The sequence below is a fragment of the Adelges cooleyi genome, unplaced genomic scaffold, assembly GCF_023614345.1.
Source record: "Adelges cooleyi isolate 19-005CV unplaced genomic scaffold, UGA_ACOO_1.1 ACOO_flye_CR_arks_rails_tigmint_CR_PRNA_9, whole genome shotgun sequence".
Lineage (NCBI taxonomy): Eukaryota > Metazoa > Arthropoda > Insecta > Hemiptera > Adelgidae > Adelges > Adelges cooleyi.
In genome coordinates, this window is record NW_026096579.1 from 5,285,439 (window position 1) to 5,305,033 (window position 19,595).

Consider the following 19,595-nt stretch of genomic DNA (forward strand, 5'->3'; position numbering starts at 1 on the left):
AAAAAAAAAAAACACATTATTCAGCTATTAGTCAGCTATTAGTCAGCTATTAGTGTTAAGTAAAAAATCACCGAGAACAAATGTATTAAAAATAGCCAACAAATATGTATTGTGATATATATATATAATATTCCATGTAGGTATAGAATAGTGTTAACTGTTATTGTCTAAACACCGTAAGGGACAACTCAAACTATGTGTAAAAAACATAAATTAATTTAGTGTACCTACTAACTTTAGTATTTGAATTTATTTAATCGTGTAAAAACTTTTATTTTCTGAATTTAACTCATTTAACGTTTAATCTATAACTATAAAACTTGATTATGTGTATCAACTGAAGTAAAAATAAACTTTAACTTCTAAATTAATTTATAATTATAGGTATTTCATTAATTATTATTATTATTTTTTTATATAATGTATAAAATAACAGATAACATTCATTAAGCGGATGCGAAAATTGGAAACACTTATAAGGGAACTTAGCTCTTCAAATATTTTAATAGCCTCCTTAAAAAAGTTATTTTTATGTAAAATTAATTAATGGATTTTATTTTGTAGAGAAATAGTATTGCAAAAAGCAAACCGAGTTATATGCACTACTCCCTCTCCCCCCCCCCCACTTTTCTGACATTTTTATCTATATACTTTCGCCTATGACACATTGTATACAATATATTTAACTAATATCGTGCTTTGTCTACAATTACTGTAGTCTGTACGTTATATGGTATTGTAAATTTTACTTGTGACATTTTGGTGTGTAGTTTTTGTGACGAGCGCGCTTGTAATATTATAATATAATATAATAATCGTATTGTCAGCGCATCGTTTATGACGTAGCACCTTTTTTTTTTTTACTTCTATTTTTTATTTATTTTATCTTAATCGTATCCGCCGCCAGTCGACTTCGACCGAGAGTATTTAATACTGAGCAAACAAATATAATATTATGAGCGTTGAAAAAAGAAAAAAATACCTACAAAATTTCTTATTTGAGAAATATACATATTTTGTACTACATATTATCATAACCACAACTACAGCACTATGTTTGCCGAGCGGTATACAAAGACAACGGCAACCGATTGTGTATAATAATAATAATAATAATAATATGCGATACGCGTATATTGCGCACGTTATTAACCATATATAAAATATTAATTACGTACTACAACAAAGCTTCTCAGAAAAATCGATAAGAAATAAATATTCAGTCAATAGTGATATTACAACTGTTTGCCACAAAATAATACGTTAATTGATATCGCTCTAAATGACGGTATCATCGTCACCTGTCATAAGTGGCGGCGGCGGCGGCTATCAAACTTTGAACGCCCACAACTGATAAAAAAAAATGTTAATAACGTGCCTGTAATGTGCTGGTAGAATGCGGTAGACTGTGTGTTTAGTCCTCTCCCGTGAATTGTAAAACCAACAAAAAACCGTAAAGGTATAAATTATATTATTTGGGGCCCCGTGGGTAAAGACGAAACTGGTTGAACTCGAAGATTTTGTTTTTTTTCCCTCGCGGATTTTACTATTAATTCATTATATTTATTATTACCTTCGATGCAGAGCCGATGCAACCACTGGACCAATTTCTTCGAGTCTACAATTTATAGATCAGTCGCTGTACCAGAGACGAAGGCGGAGAAATGCCGGGTTTGCTTGAAGAGCAAGTGGTTAATTCAGTAGAGCCACATTAAATTAAGTACCGAATTTTACAAAACAATTGAGGATTCGAAAAAAAGGTGGTCGGATGAGGTGGAAAGAGACAACAAGAGGTGTTGTTGTGTGACCGAAGAGTGAACTTTTTAAAACTGTACTGACACCTACAGTGATATATGCGAATGTTTCATAGTGCATAAAATATATAAAAGAAACATTTTAATAGTTAAAATAGCATTAAACAAAATATAAGAGAGACAAATATATTGAGATAATTAATTGGTCATGTTGGAAGAAGGGTAAAACGAGTGAGTACGGATAAGTACGGAAAAGATATTAGAGATTGAGGTACTCCAAAGTAGTAGGTGAATGTTGTAAGTTAAGACAGATAGATATTGTGTATAATGAATAAGGTGGAGCGGATAAGAAAGGGTGGCGGATTGGAATTCGTGGAAAGAGAGGGTTCAAGTTTTTCTTAATACACCACGCGTTTACTTTCAGAAAAAGAGTCGAATCGGTTTAAAAGCGGTTTGGAATATTTTGTACATGTAACACTACACATTTAGAGCTAAGACTAGTGGTGATATAGATATCATTCGTCTATCTCTCACATATTAACCTAGAAGGATTTGTCAATAACCTTTTGTTGGATGCAGTAACAGTTTATCAACATAATATTGCCTCTAATTTAGCGATTTTGTTTAATCTTAGAGTGACTGCTCGACCCCACTATTCCCTGCGGTTACTGCTAAGGTGCTGGGTTTTTTCGGCTGTCGCTTATGGAAATTGTACGGTAAAAACAAATGGAAAGAATAAATTAATGAAATAACAGTGTAATTTTTTTTTTATCAACTCGACCACTTATGAAAACGTTAGTATAATAAAACAAACGCAATACCATTGTATACGTTTTAATTATTCATGCCATTTTGGCGGGCTGCACTTGAAAATAGCGAGTCGTTCAACCCTTTAGGCCAATTTGAATGCGGTAGGTACCCGCACACAACAAGTCCTTAACGTTAACAAACACCGCGACGTGCCTTGTCGTTCGAAAAACACATTAAAAGGAAATCCGAAACAATAATAATAATAATAGTTGTTCTGTTTAAAATAATATAACTATTAATACTAAATATCCAATCGTTAACAAGGTACAATAGCGTTACACCGGGAATCGATAACAGCTGTTAATATATTATATTATTTTTATTGTTACGACCCGAAGCCAAGCACGACAGTATAACATTATCGTGTACCTAATAACTGGCAACCACCAGGACATCACAAAACAATGTAAAACGCAGAAAATTAAAACAAGTTGAATTCGCCTCTGCCGGACGATAGGAAAATTCGGAGACAAAAACATATACAATAGATAAATATGTTTATAAGTATATTGCACAGACAGACGCCTCAACAAGTGCTATGGAAACCGTACAAATATATTTTATGACGTCGGGGAGGCACATAAAATCAACACAAGGGATTTGTAAGGTTTTTGTACTATGGCACTATGGCGATCATGACCGTGTAAAACGGCGTCGGGACGTGTATTGTATTAAAGACAAGTAAAATGACATTTTTCTTTTTCCTTTTTTTTTTTTTTCTTTGTTACCATCGAAGCAAAATTAATCAGTATTCAGAGGTTATAGGGGTGGATGTAAACGGCGAGCTTTGCAGGAGGCACACGCCGGTAGAGGCAAGTGGAAAACGCGAGTGATGAATACCAAATGAAGACCCTCCCCTTGTCCAAATTGTTCGTTAACGGTAGCCGCTGTGTTTTTTTATTAATTCAACCGGATATTTATTCTTTTGATTTCCGATAGTGGTGTAAAACAATAGCGGACCCGCGTTTATAGACTCCACATCGCGGTCGGTACAGTGTTAAATTAATACACCCGTTATTGTTCGAATTAAATTAAATTAAAATAACTAAAAAAAATCCGTACCGATCAAATATATTTATATTTTAGGAGTTTATTGTATTCGACATATTACAGGCGTACTAGCTGTATAATAGATGATGTGGGAAATAGCGTACCCACTTTGACTAATGAAATAACATTCTCCACTCCTTGATTTTCTAACATCCAATCATTTGGCCATCTTTATCGGACATTTTCGATATCTTCGATCCAGCAAGAGCGCCCACGGTTTTTTTTTATAACGTGCATTGGCACAAATAGAAAGAGAAACATTTGACAACCTTTAAAAACTCTTCCGGGCTTCTACAACATTTTAGTAAGCTAACTAACGTAGGATTTTTACTTAATTTTTGTGGAGCTTGTAGTACTTCTCATAGGTCTAAACACCTCAAGCTGGGAAGGGGTCTTATTTCTGCTATACATAGCTAGTTTATCTATTAGATTATAATGTATAATCGATTTTTATGTCAAATAATTTAGTGAAATATTATTTCAAAATATTGTTCGGTCATATTTTAAACGTATTCGAAAACGTTGTTACTAAATATTTAAAAAATACAAATAAATGCTCGTGTTGTGTGGGTAGATAACCTGACACTTGACAACTGCCCCTGTTGACCTCCCTTTCTACGGACGCCTTTTGAATAGAGTGTAATCTAGTTGTATGATATAGTGCAGGTGAATCGCTTATGTTACATAATCATGGAAACAAAATGTACTGCGGTATCGAAAAGCACTCGGGTGGTTTAATGATTATTATCGAACAAAATTGACGTTACCGGTAGTTTAATGTATTTTAGCCATTTCCGATCGACTGATGGACAAGTATGATTTTTTTTTTTTTTTAGTTTTTTTTTATTGGTAGGCAACATAGTTTTTCGGTCAAAATTATCTGTTGAACGCACACACGACACAATACAACACAAATAACCAACGGGCGGTCGTTAAGCAATTTAAATTGTCTGTCGAAAAGTAATTATTAAACGACCGTGCTTAACATTTAAATTGTTTGCGACCAGCCCCGGAATACGTACATGTATATACACTAATAAGGTAATGGTAATACGTTTTGTTATTATGTATAACAATATAATATATAGGTATACAGAGTAATGTGCCCGGATTAAGGCCCACGGTGGACTCTAGGTCCGGAAAGTTAATACGGCAGACCCGTGTCGTTGAATATTTACATACAAAACCGTGGGGTCAAACTCAAGATGATGGGCATTAATCCGGGGACACGCTCAATGTAAAAAAAAATATATATCAGAGTTGGCAAAAAATTCCTGGCGGTTTTTTACTGTTCAACCCCGGCGGGAAATAATAATTAGTAATTAACCAAAAATATGAGATTTCACTGGAATTAAAATCCGAGCAGGTTTTTTTGCCAACTCCGAAATAATATGAAAAATAAAATAATGCACAAACCAATTTATAATATCAACAACAAAAATCCCAATTCGTCAGCGACACAATATTTTAGGAGACAGTATCAAAAAAAAAAAAAAATGACTAAGTAATATTATTATTATTATCGAGACGGTTGGACAGACAGACACAATATGTACGCATAATTTTAACTATGGAAAATGGGCAATAATAAATATGATAAGAAGACACCACACCGCAAACGTGAAGAGTCGCCGATTTGCAAACAAAAACAGAAAAATTATCATACAACTTGGACGGTATAAAACTAGAAATTTTTTTTTATCTTTTTTTTAACGTTACAATCCGATACGGATATTCGGTTACGCGAACAACCCGTTTCTCTTAGACGGGGGTGGGGGGGGGGTTTATTATTATTATTGTATTTGAATTTTTTTTTTACACGCACAGACTCGCGCCTAAACTCGACCGGAGAGTAACGCGGAGACGACGGCGGACTGTCGGGCGCGATGCGGCGGCATTCGACTGGTCCGGCCACGAGTAACGGCGACGACTTGTGGAACCGCAACGCAACCCCTGGACGGTCGGCCACGGTCGGCTGTCGTCGCCGCCGACGGTATCTTATCGTCGGCCGGCTGCTGGAGGGTTGAGTACGGTTACTTTTTTTGTCACGATAACGTTTTTTTTTTTTTAACGATGTACAGAAAACGTACATAATATCATATTATTATTATTATTATTCTGTTGCCGTTTGTTTGTTGTCATCACTTTTTTTTTTTTTTTACCATGACAAGTGCGATATAGGTCGCCGACCCCGAAAGCCGTTCCACCTCGACCACAGGCGACGTTCGATAACGAAATATGACAATTTCACGTTATAATAATGACTATAATATTATACATCGCATCAGACCAATAGAAGGGATCCTCCCCACAGACTATCGCCATCTGACGCTGCTTCCTATCTAAATAATTATAGATAATATTATATTAAAACGTGCCGAGACCCAAACAGATAATACAGTTTAGTTTTTTAGTTTTGTACCGATTCATGGAAGCGATATTGAAGAAACCTAATGAACCTATAAGAATACATTGAAGAAATAGTTTTAATTTTGCTCTCCTGTAGTTTTGTGTAAAAGTTTCATACATCCTTTCGGTATTCTTCCTTTTTTACAAAAACGTTTGTATAAAGATATCAAAATGCACTTGGACGTAACGAAGGGTTAAAACGAGTTTGCTAACACGTGGGTCGAAACTTACCTGGCAGCATAGTAAACATGTCAATACTTCAAAATATATCAAAGATGTTTTGATGAGTTATATATATTTTTTAATTATCTTATAGTAATCCTTTAACTGCCCACGCAGTGGAAAATTATGTTGAACTCTACTTTTTTAGTGGCAAATATTATAAAATAATTACCTTCTATACTTTTTAATATAATTCAATTACAATATTACTGTCGTGTAAAAACTATTATTAAATGAAAAAATACATTTTCTTCAAATGTATTATAACAACAGAATACTAATACATTTTGAATTAATTGACAATAGTCCATAGATTTGTCTACAATTTATTTTTAATAGGTAGGTATTTTATACAATTATAATGTAACCGTATATATGTACACTATAATTATAAGTATAATAAGAAAATAATATTATAATAATTCAATGTTTCGATTAAACGAACATGATTAATCTAACCGAACGTTATTTTTATATATGGGAGTTAAAATTAAAAAAATAATTAATAACAAATTAATAGAATCTCAACACATCATACCTAACAAAAAAATAATCTATGAGTATATTTAGTTTAAGTAAATTAATTTTAGTAGGTTGAAAACAATATTTAAATATATAAACAACAAGTATTGTCAGGTACCATCTTGAACGTTATACAAGCGTCGTTTTAAGTTATCTTAATGTGAAGTTCAAATTTCGACCAACAAAATATATCTATTAACTAATCAATTAATTTTTTGTTAGCCAGTTACAAATAAAGTTTCCTTAGAAAATGTGTATTATAGTTATTACAAAAAGAACCGGCTGAATGTTGTTGTGTGTTCTCTTAACGACGACGACGAGACGTGAAAGTGGACAAAAATATCACGGGTGTGTAATAAGGCAACAAAATTGTTTGAATATTAAAACATATGCCAAATAAAGAGTTATATATAGAACGGTTACTTTTCTTTGAACCACATTTTTTTCTACTGAGTTAAAACCACACAAAATACGCTACAGTAAAAATACCACCAAGGAAAATATGAAATAATAATAATACTTATTTTACTGTATTAATTATTGCTAACGTTAGATACTATGAAGAAGGCCAATAATATTAGACTCCAAATTACATGAATGAATGGTAGAAATAAGTTGTAGCGTTAAGCCTTTGAAAGGTATATTTGCTAAAAATCGATGTATAGTAAAAGTACATAATCTTATATCTGATTGAGCGAGCAATAATTCTGCAACAAAATATTATAATGTAAAGAATTTCGATGAAACTGGCCGTTCTAGTTTGATTGCAATTCTCGTATTTACATTGAGAAAACTTGTAATTAAAATCTAAAATTTCGTTTTAATCTCATATTAAACCAGCAATTTAACATAATATTTGATTAATAACTAATAAGTATGAAGCAAAGGCCGTTTGAAATATTTTGGATGCACCACAGAGAATTAAAATTTCACAAAAATATCGAACTAAATTCGAATTAGTGCAAAATCTACTAGATTATTTCATTTGATCCTATTTGTCATATATTAAACACACAAAGATAGTCCACGCTGTACACTTTTTTGGCAACTGGTATGAGTAACGATTGTATGGTATATAACATTAAGGTTGCCAAAATCGGTTATCTATATCATGCGTGTTAATTTATAGCCTAGCACACTATATTTTAAAATATAACACAGCCATAGACAGAAGTGCAATTCCGCTAAAAAAAAGTGAGGGGGCTGATCAGTGATCACCCACCATATTAAAAAGCCCCCACCCCATATAACTTAATGCAGGAAACTAAAACAATTTTAGAGTTGCTAAACACACTCTCAAATTGCGTCTATAGCCATGGACCTTATAAAACCTAAGAATTACAAAACTATAGATGATAAAAAAATGGGTTGATCATTCGTTATCATTAGCATTGCTTTAGACTTCCCCTTCAAGCGCATCGCCTCAAAAAATCATTTTTGGAACACAATTTAAGCTTGCTATTCGAGGTATCTTCTAGGCAATGCTAAATGGTTCACACAATATTATTGAAACAATTAACTGGTTAGGTTAACTTTTTTCTCAATAATTTGAACTGAACGGTGGAATTTACATACAAATAGGTCACCACCGGTGGAGTTTACATGAGCCTAGTGCGCCATATCGACTATGTATTATAATAATTTGTCATTATAACTATTTATTTTTTATACACTAATAATAAATATAATTTTAGCTTACCATCTTACATCTAATAGGTCACTCATAATAGGTCGCTTGGTACTATAGCAGTTAACATTAGGCACCTAAGTTAAGTGGAGAAATGTATTCCTCTACATTTCTTAATAAACGAAACAGAGAGATCTGACATTATTAAAGTATCATTTCCGAGTAGTTGGCGCTAAGCATACGACACATGATTGTTATAGAGATGACGTGTTGAGCGCATGACATTCATATTTTGTAACATGATATCTAGTCGCTATTCTAATTGACGGCGCGGTTTAGGATGTGTCCCCTTTTATTTTATATTGGCTGCACGTTTCAACCGTGTTAGTATAGTATATACGTATTTTTTTATTATGGACGTCTTAGTATTTTAACATACGGCATGTGCGCACTCGGTAGACTTTGCCAGGTTACAGCGCAGCGCAGTATAGTATAGTAGCACTGAGCAATATTGGTTATCCTCGCTTAATTAATTACAGTAATTTATTATGTTAATTAATCAATAATACGGGTTTTCAAAATATTTTACTGTTACACGGCATGGCGCTTGTTATGTCTTATTATTTCTATGATACCCAAAAACATAAAATATAGAACTATTATACATAAGCGGTTATTCCTAAATATCCAAATAGCAAAAAACATTTGAGAACGATACTTAATAGCAAAAAGAACGGATCAGCTTGATTTTTGATAAAACTGTAAAAATAAATATAGATAAAATAGAAAAACTTATCAACAAGACAATCTATCTGTAAGGCCTAAGTATTGGAACACTATTGAAAAACAAGGACAAACCAGAGAGCAAAGATAATTTTAGCCATATTCCTAACTACAGTTATTAAACAATTTAATAGGAATAAGTAAATATTATAAAATAAATGTACCATATCACACACAATTTGTCCCGTTTTATCAATAGCAGTTTAAGAAACCAAAATGATAAAACAGCAATTTATCTTATTTTTTATACTTAGATAGTAAACATCTATAGGCACTGGACTTTGTTAATTTTATATTCTTCTTTAATTAGAACAAACATTTTATTTTTTTATTGATAATTATTTTAAATACTTTTATTACAATCTTAAAATTTAACTTATTTGGTTTCTTTTTATACATTTTTATTTGTTATGATATTATATAGGCTTCACTGGTCTATGAATAATCAAATTTCCTTGCAAAGCAATATTGATTGTCAATTTTAAGATAAAAAAATAATACAACTTCAGTATTATTATCACTACTATTATTAAATTATTGCAACACTAAAGTTGTTTGTTAACTATTGGTCGTTCATCTATAGTATAGTGATACTAAACTTCCATTCAATAACAAGTACTATAAAACCGAAAATCTACTTTATAGCGTTTAGCGCTATTATACACTAGCGTAAAGCGTACACTTAAGTATCATAAGTTGTCTGATGAGAGAGTGCTCGTTGACTGGTGTCCAACTTTTGACAAAAACATTCGCGTTATATTTCATAAGAAAAACATAAGAAGGGATACTTATTATACTATATCGTCAACTATTATCTGCCACGCTGATTTCTATTACTTTGTGCTATATGCATATGCTATAAGTGCCGACCCCCTTCCTACTACAGCGGCCGTCAGCCATCGTGTACGCCGCCCCCCCCCCTCGCGTGTAAATGAGGTATTAAAAACACCATAAATTTATTAGAGATATTTATGCCAAGATTGCGATGCCAAAAATCCCAGCAATAATATGCTAACGTGGTGGACACGGGGTGGGTGGAAATAGATGCACTACTTAATGGTGTATTATACAACAAAGCACACACGACCGTCGTAATAATACAGCATAAAATTGTACTGTAAATGGATGTTTGTTAACTACGAGAAGCTTTGCTTGCACATCCAGTAAAAAAACCGTTTTTTTAGATTGCGTGTTCTACAGAAAAGTGAAAAGGCGTCGAGGCAATAGCCAATAAAACAAGAGCAGCTAACGAATGGACAAATACGGCTGAGTCATGCGAATAATCATATTAACTAGCGCATAACAGTGAAAATCCGTTAAAATAAACCCATATTAATGTGCTGACAATGAGTTTTGGGAATACAAACATCAATCACAGAAAACCGAATCAAATTATAATCGATTTAAGTAGGCAGAGCGGTACTGCCCTCCTAAAGAGCGACATGCAGTATCTCCTAACATCAAATTGTTGGAAAAAGTTGAGTTTTTTTCGATTTCTTTGTTTTTCATCTCGAAATCATTATTGGTTATTAATCATATGCATCCTTAATGTTTTTGAAAGGTTTTCACATTTTTTATATACTGCATTTTTCAAATTAGGTTACTAAGAAAACATACAGTATCTCAATCTAGGATATGATACATACTGTATTTCAGTATCAAGATTTTAAAGGCCAAAAGTAATTTTTTTTTTTACACAGAATAATGTGCAGAATAATGATTACAACTTTAGTACAACTAATTGTAGTAGACGACTGTCAAAATAATATATTATGCAAAACATATAAACATAGTACATCCCGTGTCCTGAAAATCTGTTTTTTTTTTTTAAACTTGGAGGTGAAAGTTTATTACTCAAGTTAATTTGTTACGGGGTAGCACTAAAAAAAAAAGTTTTTCGTAATCTGTTTATAAGTACCTTATATATATACTTAGTTACTCTTTAAGCACGCTATTCGGTAATCACCGCCGACGTTTTTTTAAATTTATTATAAAAATATGTATGTAAGCAGTTAAAACCGTTTTGTTTAAAGCTCCTATTTGAATTCAATTATCTTTTTTACATTAGAATAAATAAAAAACCCGTTTTAAGATTTTAAACTTTTCTTATCTGTAACCATAACACCGTTAAATATCATGACAATTATGAGCACGATTTGACTTGTATAAAAATAAAAAGATTTAGCGTCATAGAAATTGTGCAACGACCACGCGCTTGGTCCAGTAGACAGTGCACTGTCGCCAGTTTGACTCTAGGTCGCTAACAATAATTATTAGGCGGTCGGCCGTCTATATAATATCATGTAGTAAAAACTCCATCAATCATCATCGCTCCCCCTTCCGGATAAGAAAGTTGTTTGATCAGCATTAGCCATTAGGTTGACAGCAAGATGCAATCCCCCAACCCGTCGAACTCAATAGGTCAAACGCAGCTGGTTGGTCCGAATGATCAAATATAACAAATATAATCATGGAAATCGTAGATGAACAATGGATACTATACAAATAACAACACTCTTGGCGGCTAGTATTGGATTTTGATTGTGGAATTCTATTGTAATTTTATTATAACACCTTACCTCATTGCTGATATGCGTAGATTTGAACTTGGCGATTATGTATAACTGATGTTGACGTCTTATGGTCGTTGTGGATGTACTTCGACAAGATAAAATAATTTTTCGGTGTTCACACGGAAGCGGTTAAAAAAAAATTGTTAAAAACGTATGTGTAGCTGTTTATAAATCACAGTGTGTTATATATTGTCGCGCAGGCAACTATACCGTTACCACGAGAATTTTATTTCAACTTGTTTTGGCGGAAAAGTACACATTTTCATGTAGTTTTCTGTTTTACCCTGGAAAATCAAATTTTTCCAAAGAAACTTACAGGCCAGTGGACACGTTAGGGGACAGTTTTTTTTTTGTATTTTTCGTTGGTCGTTATACTTGGATTCTGTGTAAATTTGATTCCAAATTGTTTGTTCACCCGATACTCTAATATACGTATATTATCTGACTACTCGACACATTGTTAGAAAGTCAATGGCGGTTGTTGGATTCCAGTAATTATGACCTGGTTGCACTAGGAAACCCGACGCCCTCAGGAAAAATAGTCTGTAGCGACTACCCGGGTGTCGAACCGCGGCTTCGCGTGAAACTAAACACTATTACACCTATAATTTATATATTTTGTGACGGTAATAATTTGTATGGGGTATTTGATTTTAAATAAAAACCGAAAGTTCAAGACGCATTTTTTATCATATGGACATTTTTGAAATCTTATAACGTTGTTGTTTGTTGTTTTTTTTTGATAGGTACGAAATTTCCCCAGTCGGAAGAGAGCAAGTGTTGCTTGTTCTGCGAGACTTCAAACGTCTCGAATTGTCGGAGCGTGGGTTGTGAAGCCTAAAGGAATCTACAATATCCGGGTGGGCGTTCTGGCAACTAGACTTCCAGGAATCTCTGGGCAAGTTTGTAAGCAATGTCACTCGTGTGACTTTGTTACGGTAACACTCAATGGCTATGCACGTGTCAGTATTTAAATTAGATCAAAAATGTCATTTATTCGCCCTGTAACGGCCGGTTCTTCGTTATGCATATCGTTGTATTTGTTGAGTTGCAATATACGATGAGCACATTAACACTATTGCTTCGTTTCGCGTTATAGTTAAGACATAGTTTAGCGAATTGTTCGAAATTGCTCCAAGCCCGAGAACATCTAAACGCTCTGCTAGACGAGAAATTACCGAGCGTGAAAATGCACATCTATACTCTGCCCCATCCGCGCCCACGACATGTTCCCTTAGCTAGAATAATAATCGTCGTTTGCTCTCACGCTTAAGCCCCCAGAGATACTTCTCGACCCTTTGGCTTGCATAAATCATGACCGAGTACAATCATAATAATATATAATAATAATATTATGACAAAACGCACACAAGTATAATAATTATTGTGCGGCCGAGACAAACCGTCTCGATCTCGGTTTGGCCTTTGCTGAAGACGTCACGTCGACGCAGCTGGGGAATTAATACAAAACAAGCCCCAGAGAGTTTCAACACTGATGTTATTAGTAATTAATCATTTAACAAATAATAAACATTATTATTATTATTGTTATTAGTATTATTATTATTGTTATTTGTAATAATATGTGTGCTAAAAGTTAAAAATTTCTAGTTTAGTATTGTTTTTCGATGATTAATATGAAATATTATAATTTTTTACTTGTTATACTGTTAAAAGACTTACTTGATTAATATGGTTGATGGCACTATGTACATTAGCTGGTCAAATAATATATGTGTTCTTTGTTTAGTAATATCGGTAAATTGTAATGATTAAAAATGTGTTTAAAAATCAAATCTTTGTTTATTTTATACAACCCAGACTACAAAAATAGTACAGTTTATCTTATTAAACCTGACTTACGGTAAACGTAGAAGAATAAATAAGCGTGTATAAATAAATAAAATTACCCAACAGTTGTTTGTCTCAAAACACTAATAACATTTATTCATTTAATTAGATCATTTACTAATAATCAGTACATTTTCAGAAATTAAACTACAAAAATATTTAAAAAATGAAACAAATTTTTATTTTCAACTATTACATTATGATATAATAAGAATTTTTCTAAGATAACAAATAAAACTACTATTTTGATGTATTAGCAAGAATTAAAAACTAAGTTTTGCTTCGTGCTGCAAAGATGATTCGGAGAAAAACAAGTAAGGCTGATTATTTTAATCTGTATGATAAACGTAAAACTTGGGGAATTAACAAATTAAGGAATTTATAGGTAGATTGTATAGTCTTATAGTGTCTACATGGCTAAGCAATGTCAAACTAAGCATTATTGGCCAAATGTAATCGATTTTTTTTATTGTTCAAATTTAGTTTTAACTTTTTGTTTTTTAATAGAAAATATATTATCAACAAACAAGTAACCGGAGACCACTAAAAATATTTATTTTAAAAACTTCAACGATTTTACCTAATGCGTTTAAATAACTTCGTTCATCCTTGAAAGTTAAAACTCTCTGGGCCATGTCAAAAGTTTTTATAACATTATTACCGAATCATTCCAGTATTAGTTTATTATTAGTATTATAAGTTTATTAAATTATAATTTGAACAAAACTTCGAAATCGTTATATTTCTACCTACAACGATTATTCTAAATAATGTAATTCAATACCGTCATCAAATACCAGACCGAAGAAAATTATTTTTATGTTTTTAACCGGAATATTATGAAAATATTTTTATGGTAATACAATCAACAGAAAAAAAAAATCTTCTATTCTACATTTTAACATGAATGAAAAATACATATTTAAATTTTATCGACAATATGTCAAAATACAGCTGTTATGTTTTTTAACGTCGACAAACAGAATAATAAGTACAATTTAATATTTTAAAGAGATATTATTTTCATCCGATTTATGAAATATCATCAAAGTATAGCCGTAAATAACTGATTTTGTAAGTTGTTTTTTTTTTTATAAAAAAATTCGGGCAAATAAAAAAATATAATTTAACCGTTTTTTTTTCTTTTTTGTAATTACTTAAGTTTATTAATTTGTATTCTATGTAAATCGGGCGTATAGACTATTTCTCGTCAAACGAATATTGGATGTCTGTTTTCGACCACAAAGGACCGCAGCAATATTGCTTCCTAACGTTTTCAGCATAAAAGAAATATAAATAATAATCCAAAACCTAGGACGGTGTTCTTTTTGCTCCCGCAGTTTCTTAAGCGGTCATAAATCTAAAACCGCTTAGGACAAATGCGGGTTTTACGGTTGAGCGTACGGAATTGTAGTATAAAGAAAATCACGTTTAACGTCTTTACTTCGTTAAATTATAGAGAAAATTTCCATTCAAGCTTTTTTATTTTTTAATAAATTTTCATTGTATAAAATATTATTATATTATAAAAAAAAAAAACCATTTTGCTTTCAAAGTAAAATAATTTTATAAACACGAGTGGGGTTTTTCAAATATTCACCATATTACCTTATATTATAATAACCTTATTATATTATTGTAATAATAATATTACCTAATATTACTGTAAATTTACATTAAAAAAAATATATATACCGGGTAATTCATTTAATGCCGTACATTCTTAAAATAATTGCAATTTTTTAGTGTTTCTTTTTGATAACATTTGTATTTATGTTATAGTAAAATATTTAATTTTTATATTTCAGTATTTGTTGAGCTAGAAAAAATTTCATTTGAATATTGTAATCATAACAGAATTGTTTCAAAAAGAAAAAAACCACAACAGATCAATTATTTTAAGAGGAAACACTCTGTATGTGTAATGTATATTTAAGTTAGTTTAGTCTACATTAGTAAGTATATAATATTTAAGTGAAAAGGTTAGATATTAAAAATGTCTTCAACGCATAATAATATTTTTTACTACCTAGTGGTAAGCGTTTTTTGTTTTTATGAAGAATTAACCAACATACACATCGGTTCAACTAAACGAAAATGTCTTCACGTTTCAAATAATTACTCTAGATTATTAATCACATTTAAATATAGACCACACTTACCTTGTAATACTTGCGTCGATAATTTAATTTTCAATGATTAAAATATATTTACAGTGCATTACGGATTAATTGGTAACGCGGCGTGGTGATAGAACAAAGTGCGAGTGTGCTCTAAACAATAAATAAATATAGCGATCACGTGCACACTAAAACATTGTAAGAACGATTGTGTTCATTGTCAGTAAACTTAAAAATAACGTAACGACTAACATTAACATTAAAATATTAAAATATTAAAAACATACTAAACTAAACAAGCAAATTCGGAGTAGGTATTCATATTAAGCACGGTTATTTAGAATAATAATATAGTTTTTAATAAAACTCTAAAAAAAAACTTTTCTCGACGTTAAATTACTTTTTCAGTTTTTTTTTAATTTGAAAATTGAAAATGTACACAAAATGGAAAATACAGTTTCTAGGTATTATTCGGTAATACTTGGGACATTGAACACTTTCGAAGAAAAACTTTCTCGACGCCTCGTGGGAGTTCAAACGAGAACTTGTATGTGTTTCGGCGAAACGGAATAATACAAAATATGGAGAAGACAATATAATATATTGAAGAAAATAGCCAACGGACAATTTCGTTGAACGCCAGCAGATGGGCGGTATACATTTGGCCGTCGGTTTATGCTCCTCTAACCTAACCTTATTTTTTTTTTTTTTTTTGTCGAATAAATAGGAAACACACCCTTTTTGATTTTCGATAGCCAAGTATGCGGGATAAACACTTCACTCCTCGAGGTACTTATTTGCACATGTTCGACAACACTGGGTAATTTATTTTTACCCTACTCTTGTGGTTACGTTTTCTATAGAGCATCGTAGTGGGACTTTGTGACTTTCCATATTGCACCATCGAAATTGCCGAAGTTTCGCAAATGAAAATAAGGGAGACTTTTTTTTTTTAGTCGTACCAACCACTGCAAAAGAAACTGATTCGTTTTCCGTCAGATTTGAATCCATTGTAAAAAAAAAAAAAATCTGTTGGATTAAAACTCCAGACCGAATCAGTTTACCAATGGTAATTTTAAATTAAAGAATTACACATTTAAGTGATGATTTAATTAAAATAACGATGTCTCAGCCAGCGATTTTATAATTAAAATAAAATATTTTTAATACAAATCATTGAGATCTCTTAAGCCATCCGCGGTAAGGGCAGACATATCAACGGGCAATCATGAAATCCAACAATAACTTTTAATTAATATGTAAAAAACATTTTCATCTTTTTAGTTATTTGAAATTAAAATTGTATAAGAATGGACAATATTATGATTCGCATATTTTATATCTTCCAATGTCGGATGAATTTGCTAATACACAGAAACATGTATATTGTTAAAACGTTATATTAATAACGTTGTCATTAAGTCCCAAAAAATATCTGGTTTTCAATAAATACAATAATATTGTAAGACTTATATTGTCTAAAATACAAATAATGGGATAGGTATAAATTTCATTCGTCTCAAAGATGAAAGGTAATTACTACTTATTTAGTTATTCTATATTTAACTAATTTAAAAGTTTATATTTTTACTTAATGTATACAATTCTGGTGTATTTATTTTCTAGTATCATTTACAAAGATAGTTTAAAGGTAAAGTTAGAAATCAGTTAAAATCAACAATCGAATTGCTCTTATTGAAACAAGAAGACGCCAACGAATGTTTAGTTTTAGATTTAAAATTGATTGCTCCTGTTTGTTTGAGATTCGTATAAGCATTTAGCAAAGAAGTAAAATGTATGCCGCATAATTAACTTCTGGGACAAACTTAGCAAAATGCATAATTATACCAATAAGGAAAACTTTTTACACAAATTGTAATTTTTTAATTATACATACAGCGTATAGAATATTATACAGTTTTACCTTTCCTTTTATGTAACTTGCTGTAAGAAAATTAGTATGTCGATATTATTTGAAAATTCTCCTATATAAATTGAGGGAAATGTAATCAAGAAATCGATAATGTGTTCTCCCATTGTTGTGTCACTACAGCGTTCACATTGACTGATTGTATCATTCCGCGGCAAATGTTGAGCCATTTTTCGTTGCTATGCTATAAATACCGCGTGGCAATTGGTAACATCTTAATTACCGATCCGTTATTTCGGAAAAGCGGAAAATTATTCTTGTCAATTGTTCAATCGTTCTTATCGATTGTTGAACCTTATGTACCAATCGTCCACTCGTTTTTTTTCCCACCCACTCGCCGCTTCCGGCCAACCATTCTATTTTCAGGGTGTACCCGCTTGTTATTCACTCGCATGGTAGTTGATTAACGATAGACAGTGGGGTAAAAATCGTTCGTTTGAAGTGTTGAAACCAGAGTAGCGGTGGACAATGGCCGATGACAGTCTCTGGCCGGCTCGATACCGTAGGTCTAAATGCAATTCATGTAAAAACAACTGTGCATCCCTGCCGTTTGACGTTTTAACGTCCCCTACACGCAGTTGTTATTTCAATGACCTGACCCGTCGTTTATACTCTGCCGTAACGCCGTCCGCTCCCTCGGGAGACACTTTGGTTGCGAGAAATCGCCATTGCCATTTGCGTTGTGGAACAAAGGTTAGCACTTGGGCCGTTTCGGGCTGCGCAAATAATTATTATCTCTGCTATGGCCGGGACAACTTAATGCACGTCAACCGATAGCTACTGTCACGAAGAGCCCCTTTCTAAAAACAGACAGTGATCCCCATCAAACGTACATACGTTTTCCCTTACCTTATGATATTGTTTTAACTCTTTTTGTTGAACTGTCATTATTCAAATAAGTTATCACTTTGTATCGTTCACTATTGTTTCCCTCGATAAATCAGATTTCCATTCCATACCATTAAGTTAGCAGTGTTGCACGCGCTCAATACTCCATGTTTTATGTGCATATTTTGCTAAGGTTTACTAGATCAAAATATCTACGTGTCTGTTGTGCAATACTATGATAGGGTGGAAATATGATTGATACTCTCAGGCATTCCAACCATTTTGTTCTACCTATATTTTGTATAGGGTCATAGTTTACAAATAAGCAATTTACACAAAGGACGGTATGACTACCGCCGATCAATCATTTTTTTTTTTTTATTTCCAATATTGGTCTTATGATTTAGGGTTCAACGGGGTTTTTGGATTCTAAGAGTATTGGTTTGTGAGAGGACAGGAATGGTGACAAAAATCAATGCCAACATAATATCACAGTGTACAGATAACGGTCGACGCCTCTAAAAATTCTTGTAATATAATCAATAATTTCGATTATTGATACATGATCGACAAGTGATTCATTTAAAGCCAATATTCAGTATAATCGTAAATAAAAACAATGTTTGATACCCTTAACTATTCATTGAAATTATTAGTTTTTTATTTAAATCACCTATTAAACTTATAACTATTGATCCATGTAATATTTTTTTTCTGTTTTGACAAGGTTATTCATCAACAATTATTAAAAAACAATTGTTGGTCGTTGTTAACGATATCTGTATCTAACATCACACTAATAACTACAAAGAGATGAACCAAAATTAATATTTAGTTTAAATTTTAATTTGACGAATTACGATCTATAGGGTTTAAGGAGGTAAAATTAATGAAATAAAGTTTGGTATACTTGTATAGGCTAAAACGCATATCAATGTTTTTTCATTATTTAACTCCTGACATGCCATTAAGCCTTTGCAGGTAATAGGATTTTGTTCGGTCAAAACAAAATGCCACTAGAGATACTTGTAATGGGCAACATCAGTGATGTAATGCCTATTCTTTATTTCCAACATAAATGAAGATATTGTAACGCAATATTGCTATAGTGTTTTT

At 32.1% G+C, this 19,595-nt stretch overlaps 1 protein-coding gene across 12 annotated transcripts in view; it reads right to left on the minus strand.

The window, feature by feature from the left end:
* Positions 1 to 5,513, minus strand: part of LOC126847014 (CUGBP Elav-like family member 1) — a 118,946-nt gene extending 113,433 nt beyond the window's left edge. For 4 of the 12 annotated variants that reach the window (XM_050586957.1, XM_050586955.1, XM_050586953.1 and 1 more), the window contains exon 1: positions 1,574 to 5,021. The gene's annotated coding sequence lies outside the window, so the exon portion shown is untranslated. The other 8 variants (XM_050586959.1, XM_050586951.1, XM_050586949.1 and 5 more) reach the window with 7 other exon arrangements.
* Positions 5,514 to 19,595: the final 14,082 nt, after the last annotated feature.